At 41.5% G+C, this 17317-nt stretch overlaps 1 protein-coding gene across 7 annotated transcripts in view; it reads left to right on the top strand.

The window, feature by feature from the left end:
- zbtb47b (zinc finger and BTB domain containing 47b) overlaps positions 1–17317 on the top strand; it is a 270356-nt gene that overhangs the window by 96356 nt on the left and 156683 nt on the right. The window contains exon 1 of one of the 7 annotated variants that reach the window (XM_060825189.1): positions 7886–7968. The exons of the other annotated variants lie outside the window; for them this stretch is intronic. The gene's annotated coding sequence lies outside the window, so the exon portion shown is untranslated. Of the gene's footprint in view, positions 1–7885; positions 7969–17317 lie in introns of those variants that run through there. 7 annotated transcript variants of the gene reach the window in all.

The raw sequence follows: 17317 nt of genomic DNA, 5'->3' as shown, positions 1-17317 counted from the left end.
CGGAAGATGGACTGTTCCACATATCCTACGAAGAGACAGGCATAGCTGGGGCCCATGTGGGTGCCCATGGCAATTCCTTTGGTTTGGAGGAAGTGGGAGGATTGAAAAGAGAAGTTATTCAGGGTGAGGACCAGTTCATTCAGTCGAAGGAGGGTGTCAGTGGAAGGGTACTGGTTGGTACGGCGGGAAAGGAAGAAGCGGAGGGCTTTGAGTCCTTTGTGATGGGGGATGGAGGTGTACAGGGACTGGATGTCCATCGTGAAGATAAGGCGTTGGGGACCGGGGAAGCGAGAATCATGGAGGAGGTGGAGGGCGTGGGTGGTGTCCCGAACGTAGTTGGGGAGTTCTTGGACTAAAGGGGCAGGACCGTGTCGAGGTATGCGGAGATGAGTTCGGTGGGGCAGGAGCAGGCTGAGACAATGGGTTGGCCAGGGCAGTCAGGTTTGTGGATTTTGGGCAGGGGGTAGAAACAGGCGGTGCGGGTTTGTGGGACTATGAGGTTGGAGGCGGTGGATGGGCGATCCCCTGAGGTGATGAGGTTATGGATGGTCGGGGATTCCTCTTGTCCAACAATTTTGTTGTAACATATCCGGGCAGGTTGATTTAAAAATATCAATGGCAGATGTAACTTAGGACTCTTGTGGTGTAGTGGTAGTGGCCCTGTCCCTGCCTCGGACCAGGAGGTCTGGATTCAAGTCTCACCTGCCGCAGCAATGTGTCACACCGTATCTAGACAGGTCGATTAGAAAGTATCCAAGACTGAAAACCTCGGGCTCTCATGGCACAGTGGTAGTGTCCATGCATTTCAGCCATATGGCCTGCGATAAAGCCCCACCTACTCCAGAGGTGTATAATATCAAATATAAGCAGGTTGACTAAAAAATATCAATGAAGGAAGTACCACTCTGACTGGATTCTCCTTCGTGAAAGTATTTTATTTGACAGCGGTGTCCTCAATTATAATGTTGTGTTGCGGGTTTCTAAATCTATGTTTTGGAAATCATTGTTATGCCAAGTTGGCTCAAATTCAGCATCAAAACAAGATGGAATAATTTTAAGTGCATCCAGGTTAAATAACAGTATCTGTTCACTACCATGTAAGGCCCATCCATCCCTATCAATATTGACATGTTTTTCTTCTTTCTGAAACTATGCATCAAAAGTGATGTGCTTTTGATCAACTACTTACCAGTATGGGATAAAGTGCACTGTCACGTTGATGAGCAATAACTTTGCCAGTGGTGAAATTGAGTTCTTTAAGCCCACTTTCAAGTTTAGTTAGCGTATGCTACTTGAGTGTGTAAGTAATCGTCTGGACTGCTTCATAGCTGCAGTCAAGATGGTCTTGGTGACGTTACGAATGTTGGCTGGCAACTCTGAGGCCTTGGCCAGTGAGTGAATTGCTGAGGACTGATTTAGATTAGATTCCCTGCAGTATGGAAACAGGCCCTTCATCCTGACAAACCCCCACTCACCCTCCAAAGAGTAACCCACCCATCTGACTGGGAGCTGTGCAGATGAGATGGCCTGTGTACCTGTGGTCATGCACATAATTGAATTGTTCATCCATAGGTTTAGTGTGGGCAGGATGGGGAGAAAGTGAGGTCTGCAGATACTGGAGATCAGAGCTGAAAATGTGTTGCTGGAAAAGTGCAGGAGGTCAGGCAGCATCCAAGGAGCAGGAGAATCGATGTTTCGGGCATGAGCCCTTTTTCCTGAAGAAGGTCTCGTGCCCGAAACGTCGATTCTCCTGCTCCTAGGATGCTGCCTGACCACCTGCACTTTTCCAGCAACACATTTTCAACCATAATGGGGATCACTGTTCTACAATGCAAGATCATAGTTCCTTAGGGTCTTGGTCTGTGATATTAAAGGAGTACAGAGGCAATTGTAGCAGCTTTTAGTTTGGAGAAGGTCCAACACCTGCCCTTTCCCCATCTTCCTAATCACCATCCAATGGCCTAAACAATCTTACCAAGATTCACCTGTACATCCTCGAGCCTATTCTACATTGGAGAAGCCAAATGCAGAGTGGATGACCACTTTGTAGAACAACTCCAGTCTTTGTGCAAGCAGGACCATGATGCTTGTTTTAATACCATGTCCAGCTCGTATGCCTACTTACCTGCCCTCAGCATGCTGCAGTGTTCCAGTGAAATACAGCATAAGCTAGAGGAGCAATATCTAACCTTCAGACGAGGCACTTTACAGCCTTGTGGACTTAATGTTGAGTTGAACACCTTCAAATCGTGAACCATTTCTTTCCTTCCTTTTAGCTTGTTATAGTGTCCCGCCCTGCCCTTCCCTATCCCACTTACTGTCATTTTTAAGTAGAATCTGGGAGGAGACACACCAGTCTTCTGGTATTCTCACATTCTGGTTATTTAATGTCAACTACTAACATGTTTTCTCTACCAGCAAGTCCTACACCCACTACCCCACCCCCACCCCCGAAACAAAAGCATAAATGCTGTCACTTCACTCTTCTCTTCAGTTCTGAAGAGTCATATACGCTCAAAACATTGGCTTGCTCTCTCTCCATGGATGCTGCCTGACCACTGTGAATCTAACATTTGTTTTCAGCATCTGCAGTAACCTGTTTCTCAGCCAGCTGCATGGTGTTCTTACTTGCAGCCATGGAAGTCTGAATCTACTCCACAGTAGATGCCATCTGTATGAATAAACTTCCACAACGAGGTGGAGTTGTAGCCCTGAATTGAGCTTAATGTTGGGCATGCTATGTCTTATATTTCTCAATCTTATATTTCTCATGTGTTGGAGTTTTATCTTTCTTGAAATTCAGAGTGGAATCTTATTTTTATATATGGGACGTGGGGAATAAGGATGGAGGTGGTTAGTGCAAGATCTGCAGAGTTCGTTGTAATCATTACTTTGGGCTTGTTGAGGTTTTTTGTGTAAACTCTGAATTCAATAGTACAAGATCTGTTTTGTACTTGAAGGCAGTGCTTAGCTTTGTAATTTTAGAGTATTTGAGAAAAAGCATATTGAGAGTTTCAATGAAGCTTCACTCTGGATTGGAGAGGATAACCCTGCAAAATATTTTCAAACTTGTAGTTCATGACGTGATGAGAAATCGAGATGAAACTTAAACCTAGATGAATCTACACACCCACATTACATTTGTCTAATGAAAATATTGGTTTTATAAAATGTACTATGAGGTTGGAATTGACCTTTACTTCAAAACCACAACCGCCTGTTTAGTCTTTTAAAAATAAAAGCTGTCATTGTTTTCCTCTGTTTTCAGACTACCCCAGCACGGGTACCTTTTGAGTATTTCCTCTTGCCACCCACACCTTGGCCTCTTCACGAGCACAAATTAGCTACTTAAATTCAAACAAATTTCTGAGAGGCAGGAGTTTTTAAATCTCTAAGTTGCTCATTGTCATTACATTGGTAGGATTGTGTGTGTTAATATAAAGTTTCAGAGCTACTGCGAGTTTATTGAAAGAGATGCTTTTTGCAAAATAGACCCCTTTTCTTATCCAACTGGCTAAGTTAAATTGCTGTTGTCCATGGTTTGAACACTTCAACCAGTCTGTGCATGAAAAAAACACTTTGCTCAAGCACTCTTGTTAGTCAGGCAGACAAAGGGACACAGTTTAGTTTGTGGTAGAATTTGATTTTATGAACAAAATATTACTTAAAAAAAAGTCAGCATTTTCCAAATTTCCACAATAATTGCTTTCTTATCTAGTGCCACCCATCTGAGAAAGCCATAATATGGAGGTGCCAATGTTGGACTGGGATGGTCGGTTACAAATCTCACAACACCAGGTTACACTCCAAAAGCTTGAACAAACTTAGATTGCTGTGACGTCTTTCATCTTTTAGAATAGGTTGCTGGTATCGGTTCATTAATATGTAAATCCCAGGACTGCAATAGATCATCTTAATTGCATGACACTATGATCTTTTGCTATAGATTCTGTCTTATGATCCTGCCCCACTAGTTACCTGATGAAGGAGCAGTGCTCTGAAAGCTAGTACTTTCAAATAAACCTGTTGGATGATAACCTGGTTTTGTGTGATTTTTTTTTAACTTCTGAGAAAGTATAGAAGCAACGATCCCACATGTTTGAGTTGGCTGTTTGAATCTCCTTCCTCTCTGCAGTAGACAATAGATAATTGGTGCAGAGTAGGCCATTCTGCCCTTCGAGCCTGCACCACCATTCAATATGATCATGGCTGGTCATCCACAATCAGGTAACCTGTTCCTGCCTTATCTCCATAACCCTTGATTCCACTATCCTTGAGAGTTCTATCCAACTCTTTCTTAAATGAATCCAGAGACTGGGCCTCCACTGCCCTCTGGGGCAGAGCATTCCACACACCCACCACTCTCTGGGTGAAGAAGTTTCTCCTCATCTCTGTCCTAAATGGTCTCCCCTGTATTTTCAAGCTGTGTCCTCTGGTTCGGCACTCATCCATCAGTGGAAACATGTTTCCTGCTGCCAGAGTGTCCAATCCTTTCGTAATCTTATATGTCTCAATCATATCCCCCCTCAGCCTTCTGAACTCAAGGGTATACTAGTCCAGTCGCTCCAGCCTTTCAGTGTAAGGTAGTCCTGCCATTCCAGGAATTGACCTCGTGAACCTACGCTGCATTCCCTCAATAGCCAGAATGTCTTTCCTCAAATTTGGAGACCAGAACTGCACACAGTACTCCAGGTGTGGTCTCACCGGGCCCTGTACAGCTGCAGAAGAACCTCTTTGCTTCTATACTCAATCCCTCTTGTTATGAAGGCCAGCATGCTATTAGTCTTCTTCACTACCTGCTGTACCTGCATGCTTACCTTCATTGACTGGTATACAAGAACATCCTGATCTCTATGTACTGTCCCTTTACCTACATTGATTCCATTTAGGTAGTAATCTACCTTCCTGTTCTTGCCACCAAAGTGGATAACCATACATTTATCCACATTAAACTACATCTGCCATGCATCTGACCATTTACCTAACCTGTCCAGGTTACCCTGTAATCTCCTAACATCCTTCTCACATTTCACCCTGCCACCCAGCTTAGTATCATCAGCAAATTTGCTAATGTTATTACTCATACCATCTTCTATATCATTAATATATATTGTAAAAAGCTGCGGTCCCAGCACTGATCCCTACAGTACCCCACTGGTCACTGCCTGCCATTCCGAAATGGAGCCGTTTATCACTACTCTTTTTTTTTCCTGTCAGCCAGCCAACTTTCAATCCAAGTTAGTACTTTGCCAACAATACCATGCACCCTAATTTTGCTTACTTACCTCCTATGTGGGACTTTATCAAAAGCTTTCTGAAAGTCCAGCTACACTACATCTACTGGAGCTCCCTTGTCCATCTTCAGAGTTACATCCTCAAAAAAAAATCCAGAAGATTAATCAAGCATGATTTCCCCTTCATAAATCCATGCTGACTCTGACCTATCCTGTTACTACTATCCAGATGTGTCATAATTTCATCCTTATAATAGACTCCAGCATCGTTCCCACCACTGAGGTCAGACTAACTGGTCTATAATTTCCTGCTTTCTCTCTCCCACCTTTCTTAAAAAGTGGTACAACATCAGCCACCCTCCAATCTGTAGGAACTGATCCCGAATCTATCGAACTCTGGAAGATAATCACCAACGCATCCACGATTTCTCGAGACACCTTCGGTACCCTGGGATGTAGACCATCAGGCCCCGCGGACTTATCAACCTTCAGACCCAACAGTCTCTCCAACACCAATTCCTGGCAAAAATAAATTCCCTTCAGTTCAGGTCCTTCAGCCACTGTTACCTCGGGGAGATTGCTTGTGTCTTCCCCAGTGAACACAGATCTGAAGTACCAATTCAATTCTTCTGCCATTTCTTTGTTCCCCATAATATATTCCCCTGTTTCTGTCTTCAAGGGCCCAATATTAGTCTTAACCATTTTTTTTGCCTTTCACATACCTAAAAAAGCTTTTACTATCCTCCTTTATGTTTTTTTTAATGTTGTCTTTAGTGATTTAGTGATGGTAACAGATGAAAAGATGAAAAATTTGTCTTTTTTTATAACTGCATGCATTTCAGTCACTTCTGAGAAATTATCTAAGTTTAATTTCCAAATGTGTAGGAGAAATTAAATGTATAAAAAGCACCAGTGGGTTGTAATTTGTATCTTGACTTGAGATGCTAAACATTGATAAGCTGTCAGCAAAGTTGGAGAGTAACTTTTTATTCAGCATCATTGTAGCTGTTTTGTTCAGTTAAGTAGGTGTATGAAATGTTTGTCTTGTGAAAAGATCCCAGCACGTAATTAACTTTTATACTGTATATGATTTTGGTTCTGAAATTGGTGCACTGTGGGCAAGAGGTGTTTTAGTTGTTTACTGCAAGAAGTGTGAAGATTTGGGAGGAGTTCCTTTGTTTCTTCTTTCTTAGTAAGTTAATTCGTTGCTAAGACCTGCTATCAGGTACTGTCTTTAAATTACTGTAAATTTGAAAAGTATTATTTTAGAAGAAATAGCTACACTTGAATTTGGGAATGAAAGGAAAGTAAGTAACCTAAAACAGAATAATGTAATGCGAATGAAGTTAAGTTGATACACAGCAGCATAGTTTGGTCAGGTGGAATATGTGACCTTTAATGTGTGGGAAGCCATGAACCTTACTGGCATCCTACGTGAGCCGGAAGTGCTGCCAACTGAAGTATCTTGAGCTCCTGATTTCAGAGATTTAATGGTACATGGAGTCACCGTAGCACATCTATATGGCTGAGAGGTGACTGGAAAGGTGGTTACACTGCAGCTTAAAGACAGCAGATTGGATGGAAGGTCGAAAAGCATATTAGAAAAGCAAAGAGGAATTATGAGAAAGGACGTGCAGCCATGAAGGGAAATCCCCAAATCTTCTATTAGCATGCAAATAGTAAAAGAGTGGTACAGGCAGAATAGGGCTGATGAGGGATCATGGAAGGGACATGGAGGCAGAGAGCATGATTGAGATGTTAACTAATACTTTGCGTTTATTTTCACCAAAGGCAGATATACTACCCTGTTAGTGTTGACAGAGGAGACGATTGAATCAAAATTGATAAGGAAGAAGTGTTGGATGAACTATTGGTATGTAAAAGTTGATTAAGTACTGGGCCTGAATATTGTACAACATGAGATTATAATTATAAGGCATAACCTTTCAGTTCTCCCTAGACTGGAGAATTGCAAACCATCACACCATTGATGTTAGGATAAGCCCAGCAATTACAGACCAGTCAGTTTAACTTGAAGCTTCTGGAAATTAGTATGGACATGGTATAAGATTGATTGATTAGGAAGAGTCAACATGAATTTCTGAAGAGGAACTAGTGTTTAACTAACTTGATGGATTTTGTGATCTAGTCTATTATACTTGCTGTTCAATGTGATCTCCTCTACACTGGGGAGATAAAATTCAGACTCACTTTGTTGTCGTGGCCCAACTGGCACACTGAAACTACTGGAATTTCTCCGTGCTTCTAACTCTTTTTTCATTTGCTGATCTGGATCATGCAGGCAGGGGCCAATAAAGCTGATTTGACCAAAGCAAAATACTATAGTTGCTCGAACTCTGAAATACTGCATGCTGGAGAAGATCAGCTGAATTAAGAGTTAGTGTTTCAAGAGTGTTATGACTCTTCTTTATAAAAGCTGGGTTTTTTTGCCCTGGTTGTGTGGGCTGTAACTAAGCTCCCTCATAGCAGAGGAAAAATATAAATTGTTGCTTTTACCACTGAAATTGAGGGTCATATGGACTGTGGAGGTAGTTTTGGGCTTGTTTATGCAGGATGTGTGCTACAATGTGATAATGTAATTATTGCAGGGCGTGGCACATGGTTTGGAATCAGCCCGGCAGAATGATGGCTTTGGTGCTCTAAAGCAGAAGGTTGCTGGTTCTACCTGCATTCCAGGACTTCATTATATGGAATATACTGATAATCGAGTGAGGTATGAAGAGAGTGCTGTGTTGTTGGAGATAGATAGCATCTTTTGATTAAGATGTTAAAGCTGTCTCTGCCCATTCAGAGGATTGGTTGAAAAAGAGGAGTTTATTTGAAATTAATGATTATCTTATTGATTGATGGAGCAGGCTAAGGGGCTACATGGTCTTCTCCAGCTTCTGTGTTCTTATAATGTTGAGTCTCATAGTAACTTGAAATGCAACACAGTTCTTATGTCCTGGCCAGGCTATCCCTCTCAAGAGCACCACAGATAATCAAGTTCTTAGATGATTTATCTTCATTTTATGTGTACAGCCTTGCAGTATACAATAAATGAACATGTTTACTCAGCATTGCAACTCAAAGATTCTATCAGTTGTGAGATACTTCATGACACTTGATCGAGTTCTATACAAATACAACCTTCTCATAACAAGAGAATCTGTACTGCATTACAATGATCCAGTTGTTTAACTTCTGTTACAGTACTGTTTCCATTGTTAGTTTCGATGTAGAGGGAAAATAACCTATTTAGACTGACATGATGACTCCTTCTGTCTCATGTGTTGTTGCATTCCTTGAAAGCCTAGATTAGAAACTTGATAATTGTCGGCCTCTCCTAAAATATCACAAATGTAGCAGGTAATTTAGACTTGTGAATTATTGGATGTAAATTCAAGTGAATGATATTCAGAAATATTGCTGTAGACACTTCAACATTTATTGCATGCTTGAAACTGTTAATGAGCTTACAGCCCCTTTGCCCAAACTGATTATATTTAATGTGTTGTTCCTGTCCAGGTGAACATACAGGAGCTAATGAGTTTTGTTGAATCCATGTCTTTCTAATTTTAATTCTGTTACCTTCCTTCAGGTAATGAAGATGTTAGGGCCTATATGCAGCAGGACTGGCACAATATTCAGGTTTGTGCTGGTGAGTGTCAGGTAATATTTGGGGCCCCACAAATTCCAGAAAATAGTGCTGTTACACTAAAATGTATTTGGAAAGGCAAGCACTGATTCGGGATAGTCAACATGGCTTTCTGCGTGGGAAATAATGTCTCACAAACTTGATTGGGATTTTTGTAGAAGTAACAAAGAAGATTGAGGGTAAAGCAGTGATGTGATCTCTATGGACTTCAGAATGGTGTTTGACAAGGTTCCACATGGGAGACTGATTAGCAAGGTTAGATCTCATGGAATACAGGGAGAACTAGCCATTTGGATACAGAACTGGCTCAAAGGTAGAAGACAGAGGGTGGTGGTGGAGGGTTGTTTTTCAGGCTGGAGGCCCTGACCAGTGGAGTGCCACAAGGATCGGTGCTGGGCCCTCTACTTTTGTCGTTTACATAAATGATTTGGATGCGAGCATAAGAGTTACAGTTAGTAAGTTTGCCGATGACACCAAAATTGGAGGTGTAGTGGACAGCGAAGAGGGTTACCTCTGATTTCAACAGGATCAGGACCAGATGGGCCAATGGGCTGAGAAGTGGCAGATGGAGTTTAATTCAGATAACTGCGAGGTGCTGCATTTTGGGAAAGCAAATCTTACCATTAAGTGTATAAGTCCTGCCAAGGTCTTAGGGAGTGTTGCTGAACAAAGAGACCTTGCAGTGCAGGTTCATAGCTCCTTGAAAGTGGAGTCGCAGGTAGATAGGATAGTGAAGAAGGCATTTGGTATGCTATCCTTTATTGGTCAGGGTATTGAGTACAGGAGGTGGGAGGTCATGTGGCAGTTGTACAGGACATTGGTTAGGCCACTGTTGGAATATTGCTTGCAATTCTGGACTCCTTCCTATCGGAAAGATGTTGTGAAACTTGAAAGGGTTCAGAAAAGATTTACAAGGATGTTGTCAGGGTTGGAGGATCCGAGCTACAGGGAGAGGCTGAACAGGCTGGGGCTGTTTTCCCTGAAGCGTCAGAGGCTGAGTGGTGACCTTATAGAGGTTTACAAAATTACGAGGGGCATGGATAGGATAAATAGACAGTCTTTTCCCTGGGGTCGGGAAGTCCAGAACTAGAGGGCATAGGTTTAGGGTGAGAGGGGAAAGATATAAAAGAGACCGAAGGGGCAACTTTTTCATGCAGAGGGTAGTACGTGTATGGAATGAGGATGTGGTGGAGGCTGGTACAATTGAACATTTAATAGGCATTTGGATGGGTATATGAAGAGGAAGGGTTTGGAGGGATATGGGCCGGATGCTGGCAGGTGGGACTAGATTGGGTTGGGATATCTGGTCAGCATGGACAGGTTGGACTGCAGGGTCTGTTTCCATGCTGTACACCTGACTCTATAATTAACCTTGACATTGAATTGTGTTAATATCTTCTAATTCTTCCCACCATTTAACAATCTGGAGGTTGATATTGATCAGCAACTTTACTGATCTAACTGCATAAATACTACAGCTACGAAAATCAGAGTTTTTTGTGGCAAGTAACTTGTGTCTTGACTTCCTGTATCATCTTGATGGTAGCAAGGACATAGACAGGACTATTATGCAGTACGCTCCATTTGGCTGGATGAGATCAACTCTGAAACCAGCCAAGAAATTTGCCACGATTCAGGATAAAGTAACATGCTTGATTGGTATCTCATCCACTACCTTCAACATTTGCTTCCTCCACTAGTAGCGCAATGTGGTCTACATTATGTATTATCTACAAGATGCATTGCAGCAACTCACCCAGTCATCTCTAACAGCATCATCCTAGGATCTCTAGCAGTTAAAATTAGAAGGCCATTAGGTGAATGGGCATACACAGGCACTTGCAAGTCTCTCAATACACTGACTTGGAAATGTTTCACTGCTCTTTCATTGTTGTTGGGTCAATGTTGGGGAATTTTCAAATTTACCTACCTTGGACTGGGAGACCTAGGTTCAATCCCAGCTGCTACAGAGGTGTGATTATAATACCTCTGAACATATTGATTAGAAAATAGAACTCCAAAGGACTGAAGTGCTTACTTCCACCTTCTCGAGTTAGGCATAGGCAAGGGTAATATATACTGCCTTTGGCAGTGACTGCCACCTCCTATAAATAAAGTAAAATCCTGTGCACTACTGTGTGGTGTAGATAAGGTTTTGTGCTTGCTTACTGGCAGCAATTGACAATAAGTAACAGACGTTGTCGTCTCTTCTTTCCCCTTGCCCATTTCTGACGATGCATAATGTAGGGGCTTAACAACTCTCAATAGTCAAGGTGCTGTAAGATTGTAATTTTGGTCAGCAACACAGTCAGAGATCTGAATTGCTGGCAGACTGCTGTGCTTGCCTGGTTATGGCCTGGAAACTCATTGTCAAACTGCTTAATTGAATCAAGCAAAAATGATGACTGCCAGGTTATTTGATGCTAATCAGCTTTCCAATTACATTTGTCTGATCACCAAGTATACAAAAAATAAATATTTCTATCTTTTTGGGCATTCGGAGACTTTGGTAGGAAGCAAAACAGTTCAGGTCCAAGTCAGAAATCTGTTCGTTTCAAGTTTTCCAAGACTTGCTGATTGTTTCAGAGATCAAAATGAATGATCAGAAATAAATAATAATGTGCACTTATTGAACACTTGAAACATTTAAATGACATGGAACATTACCCTCTCTTTCCTTTCTCTTCAAGAATATGTGATCAGCCGTGAAGTTGGAGAAGTAACTTAACAGCTTTTCAATAAAGATCTTGAAAGGTGATTTGATCTCAGTTTGATTCTCAGACTTTATCTACATTTACTGATCTCCGCCTGGAGTACTACTTGGCTGCCATAACCCTGGGTTAAAGATTTAGAAAAATAAACAGATGGTCTACTTTGTTTCTGTTAATAAACAGTGGGTTCTCTCCATTAGAAATGTGCATACCTGGTCAGAACTCGTTGTCTGACCTTACAAATAAGTAATGTCTGTTAGTTAACCTTTAAAAACTTATTCGCAGGATGTCAGTGCGACTGGCTTGGGTAGCACTTTTTGTCCATCCTATTTGCCGTTGAAATGCTGGTGAACTACCTCGTTGAACCACTGTAGTTCATGTGCTTAGTGTATGTTTTCAGTGCTGTTGAAAAGGGTGTTCCAGGTTTTTAAACCCAGTTCTTATCGAAAGGATATAGTTTCAAGTCAAAATGCTGTTTGACTTGGAGATCTTGCAGTTGGTGGTATCTAATGCATTTGTTTCCTTTCTAGGCGGTAGAGGTCATGCATTTGGAAGATGCTGTAGAAGGAATCTAGACAAGTTGCACAAATAAGTTGATGCAAAGTGACAATGTTTCTACTGTATGTAATGATGGAGGAAATAAATGCTTATTTTGATGGATGAGGAGCTGATCTAGCTGGCTGCCTTGTCCTAGTTGGTTTAGAGGAGAAAGTGAGGTCTGCAGATGCTGGAGATCAGAGCTGAAAATGTGTTGCTGGAAAAGCACAGTAGGTCAGGCAGCATTCCAGGAACAGGAGATTCGACGTTTCGGGCACAAGCCTTTCTTCAGGAATGGTTTAGAGCATCTTTTAATGTTGTTGTGTCCTCCCGTTTTCCCCTTCAGTTGAAGCAAAACGCTCAGAGACATAGTAGTTTTACCTCCATCATCGTTATTTGGGCTCTGGAGGGGGAGAGAATGATCTTCCATGTGCGATCATCCATGTGCATAGAGGCATGAGTTCTTGGTCTTCTCTGGAAGAGCAGTTTCTTATTTAATTATATAATCAATCTACAGGCAGGAGCATTCAGATAAGGCAACATACATATTGATTCGATGACTATTACAATCAGTGATTGTCAATAGTAAAGATTAAGCCATCTGCTGTTACACTGTTTTTATACTTAACTAGCTTCACATAATGAATGCTTTTCACCTTGATAAACTGACCTTACATACGGAATTCTTCCAATGTTGTTAAATGGCTATACATAATGAATGCTTTTCCACCTTGTTAACCCATTGCCCTTGCCTCCAGCACCCAATTGTTAACTGCAAGTTCTTACCTGATCTGAGTAATGCTCAGCTGAACGTCTTGTTTCACAAAACTCAGAACATAATTCCTTTTCTACCTTGTACACATTCTCATTTCCTTTTATCGTAGAACATTACAGCGCAGTACAGGCCCTCGATGTTGTGCCGACCTGTCATACCAATCTGAACCTCATCTAACCTACACTATTCCATGTACGTCCATATGCTTGTCCAATGATGACTTAAATGTACTTAAAGTTGGCAAATCTACTACAGGCAAAGCATTCCATACCCTTACTACTCTCTGAATAAAGAAACTACCTCTGTTATCTGTCGTATATCTATCACCCCTCCATTTAAAGCTATGTCCCCTCGTGCTTGCTGTCACCATACTTGGAAAAAGGTTCTCCCTGGCCACCCAATCTAACCCTGTGATTATCTTCTATGTCTCTATTAAGTCACCTCTCAATCTTCTTCTCTCTAACGAAAACAGCCTCAAGTCCCTCAGTTTTTCCTCATAAGACCTTCCCTCCATACCGGGCAGCATCCTAGTAAATCTCCTTTGCACTCTTTCCAAAACTTCCACATCGTTCTTATAATGCAGTGACCAGAACTGTACACAATACTCCAATTGCAGCCACACCAGAGTTTTGTACAGCTGTAGCATAACCGCATGGTTCCAGAACTCAATCCCTCTATTAATAAAAGCTAAAACACTGTATGCCTTCTTAACAACCCTGTCAACCTGGGTGGCAACTTTCAAGGATCTAGGTACTTGGACACAGAGATCTCTCTGCTCATCTACACTACCAAGAATCTTGCCATTAGCCCAGTACTTTGCATTCCGGGTACTCCGACCAAAGTGAATCACCTCACACTTGTCCACATTAAACTCCATTTGCCACCTCTCAGCCCAGCTCTGCAGCTTATCTATGTCTCTCTGTAACCTACAACAACCTTCGTCACTATCCACAACTCCACCGACCTTAGTGTAGTCTGCAAATTTACTAACCCACCTTTCTACACCCTCATCCAGGTCATATATAAAAATGATGAACAGCAGTGGACCCAATACCAACCCTTGTGGTATACTACTGGTAACTGGACTCCAGGATGAACAATTCTCATCAACCACCACCCTCTGTCTTCTTTCAGCAAGCCAATTACTGATCCAAACTGCTACATCTCCCACAATCCCATTCCTCCACATTTTGTACAATAGCCTACTGTGGGGAACCTTATCGAATGCCTTGCTGAAATCCATATACACCACATCAACCGGTTTACTCTCATCTACCTGTTTGATCACCTTCTCAAAGAACTCAGTAAGATTTGTGAGGCATGACCTGCCCTTCACAAAACCGTGCTGACTATCCCTAATCAAATTATTATTTTCTAGATGATTATAAATCCTATCTCTTATAACCTTTTCCAACACTTTACCAACAACTGAAGTAAGGTTCATTGGTCTATAATTACCAGGATTGTCTCTACTCTCCTTCTTGAACAGGCGAACTATATTTGCTGCCCTCCAGTCTTGCATTATTCCTGTAGACAATGACAATTTAAAGATCAATGTCAAAGGTTCGGCAATCTCCTCCCTGGCTTCCCAGAGGATCCTTGAATAAATCCCATCTGGCCCAGGGACTTATCTGTTTTCAAACTCTGCAGGATTTCTAATACCTCTTCCTTGTGAACCTCGATCACACCTAGTCGAGTAGCCTGTGTCTCAGTAATCTCCTCGACAACATTGTCGTTTTCTAGAGTGAATACTGTCGAAAAATATTCATTTAGTGCTTCCCCTATCTCCTCTGACTCCACACACAACTTCCTACTACTATCCTTGATTGGTCCTAATCTTGCTCTTGTTATTGTTTTATTCCTTAAATAACTACAGATAGGATCAGGGAAAACCCTAAGGCTATCTGCCAACAAGTTCTCGTCTCCTCCTGGCTCCTCCGAGCTCTTTCCTTCGGTCTTTCGTGGCCTCAAGCGCCGTTACTGAGCCTTCACATCTCATCCTAATATAAGCCGCCTTCTTCCTCTTGGGTAAAAACAATGACTGTAGATGCTGGAAACCAGAGTTTAGATTAGAGTGGTGCTGGAAAAGCACAGCAGTTCAGGCAGCATCTGAGGAGTAGTAAAATCGACATTTTGGGCAAAAGCCCTTCATAAGGAATACAAGCAGAGTGCCTCACCAGAGATTCCATTTCCTTCGTAAACCACGGCTCCCGCGCTCTACAGCTTCCTCCCTGCCTGACAGGTACATACTTATCTAAGACACACAGTAGCTTTTCCTTGAATAAGCTCCACATTTCAAATGTGCCTATCCCCTGCAGTTTCATGATAACCAATGGAATTACCAGCCTTCATAAGACTCTTACAGCTGGTATCCAAGCAAGTCATTGACACGGCATTAGTAATTATAACAATGAAAATTACTAGTCCGTTACAGTAAATAGACTTTGAAGAATCCTCCCATGTGGAAAAAAGGTTCTCCAGTCAAGTTCTTAAATCCACAGTTCTTAGTGACCACTCCATTCCCTTCAAGTCCAGTGGAAATGAACCATTTCTCAAAATCTCCTTTGATAAAGTCCAACCTGAAAACAGAATTCAGTCTGTTCTTGTATCACGCCTCAGAGAAATCTGTTTCCTTGGATAAGGGCACTTAAATACTTAACAACACTGCCAAGACTTCTGTCCTTGCAGAGATGCTTCAGATGAAAGATGCAGTGCAGCAGCACCAACGGTGAACGCAGCATTCTTTGCTGCTTCTGCTCCCGCTCTTCTGTCACATGTAACCAAGCCAACTATCTGTTTTTGATGTTAGCTTGATCAGTGAACCATCATATCCCTTAAATAGTTGAACGAGAAGGTAAAGCTCACGTGGTTTAATGCCCATAGGAAGGCCACTGACAAAAAAACATATGGACCTCCTCGTCATTGTTGCTAGCTTCTTCACTTGCTTATGACTGGGGAGGTGATTGAACCCGTTGGATCAGACTGTGGAGGTGCGGGTGGTAGTCAGAAGGTGTGCTTTACCTGTGAATGGAGAAGCTCTAGAGATGATGTTAGCTGCTGAAAGTATCGTTGCATTTCCTCTCTCATTCTTTCCTTGCTAAGGTGGGTATCAGTATGAGGACAATCACACATTTAACTACAGTAAATTGTGTCTGCCTATTTCAACTTTCCTAGTCTTGTTACTCTGTTCACTGTTTATGACATTATTAAAGTTTTATACAATCTATAAACTTCTAAATTGTCCTGCCTAAACAATTCAGTCAATTGTAAACAACAATCAATGGTCCTAAAATCAAACCCTCTGGTTCCTCATTCAGGTTATTCAAAAATTATTCTCTTTTAACAAATTGATAGTTGGCTAATGTGAAAGCTGTTAGGAAACGTATTTCAAAACTCTGGAGCAGCAAGAAAACAACAAAATGTTTCCTGTGCTTTAGCAGTTGAAGAGGTAGTTTCAGTTCAGATTTAAATCCCAAATATTCATGGGAAATAAATGCAGACTATTTTAAAATATGTTCTCCAAATGAAACTTCCCAAATAAGAGTCTGAATTACAGTGGCAACCTTGGTAAAGATCAAAATTCTTTGAGTTTGCAATATGAAAGGGGCCAATGAAGTCTCGACAATAATGAACAGAATTTAAACAGCTCAGTCTCAAGTTCTGATATTCTCTAAAATCTTAACGTCAAACTCCAAAGTGCTTTTTTTTTTAATGCAGTGTGTTCACAAAAAGCACAGCAGAACAGATATTTTAATACCGTACTCTCATCTGGCAGGAGCATGACCACTGGCCTTATTTTAAGCAGGCATTGTAGAATTTTAATCAAATCAGGGGCTCAAGGCACTCGATCAATTTGTTTTTGTTTTGATAATTTAAAAATTTTGATAATTTTTAAAAGGGCAATATGTTGAATAATTTCAATGTAAAAACAAAATCTCTCCCATTTCATAGCCCACAAAACACACTGATTTACGATCCTAATTCAAACAAGGGAAAACAGCTACTTAACAAACACAAATTCTTTTTAAACATCAAACGCTGTCAGCATGGCAAAATTTACATTGAAACTTTCCCTTTTTGGCCCAAGTATAGCCTTAATTTCAGCATTCTCTTGGTTTTTTTGTATCCTCCCACTTAAATTACACTTATAAAAAGAAAAAGCCCTCTCAGCGGACCACATGGCGCCAAAGGTCAAGCCACACTCTTCCCCCCCAGAAAAAAGACTCGCAGAACTTCAAATTTTGCCACTAGGGGACTTCAACCCCTTTCTCACTTTACTTCTCACAAGGGTTTGAACACCAGTTAAACACAGAGAGCTTGAACCTCGCTCAAACCTTGCTTAAATACAGAGCTCGAACCCCAGCACAGCGCGGAGGACTTGAACCTCACCTAAACACACCCA

The sequence above is a fragment of the Hemiscyllium ocellatum genome, chromosome 5, assembly GCF_020745735.1.
Source record: "Hemiscyllium ocellatum isolate sHemOce1 chromosome 5, sHemOce1.pat.X.cur, whole genome shotgun sequence".
NCBI classification, from domain to species: Eukaryota; Metazoa; Chordata; class Chondrichthyes; order Orectolobiformes; family Hemiscylliidae; genus Hemiscyllium; species Hemiscyllium ocellatum.
This window is presented reverse-complemented; position numbering and strand designations above follow the sequence as displayed.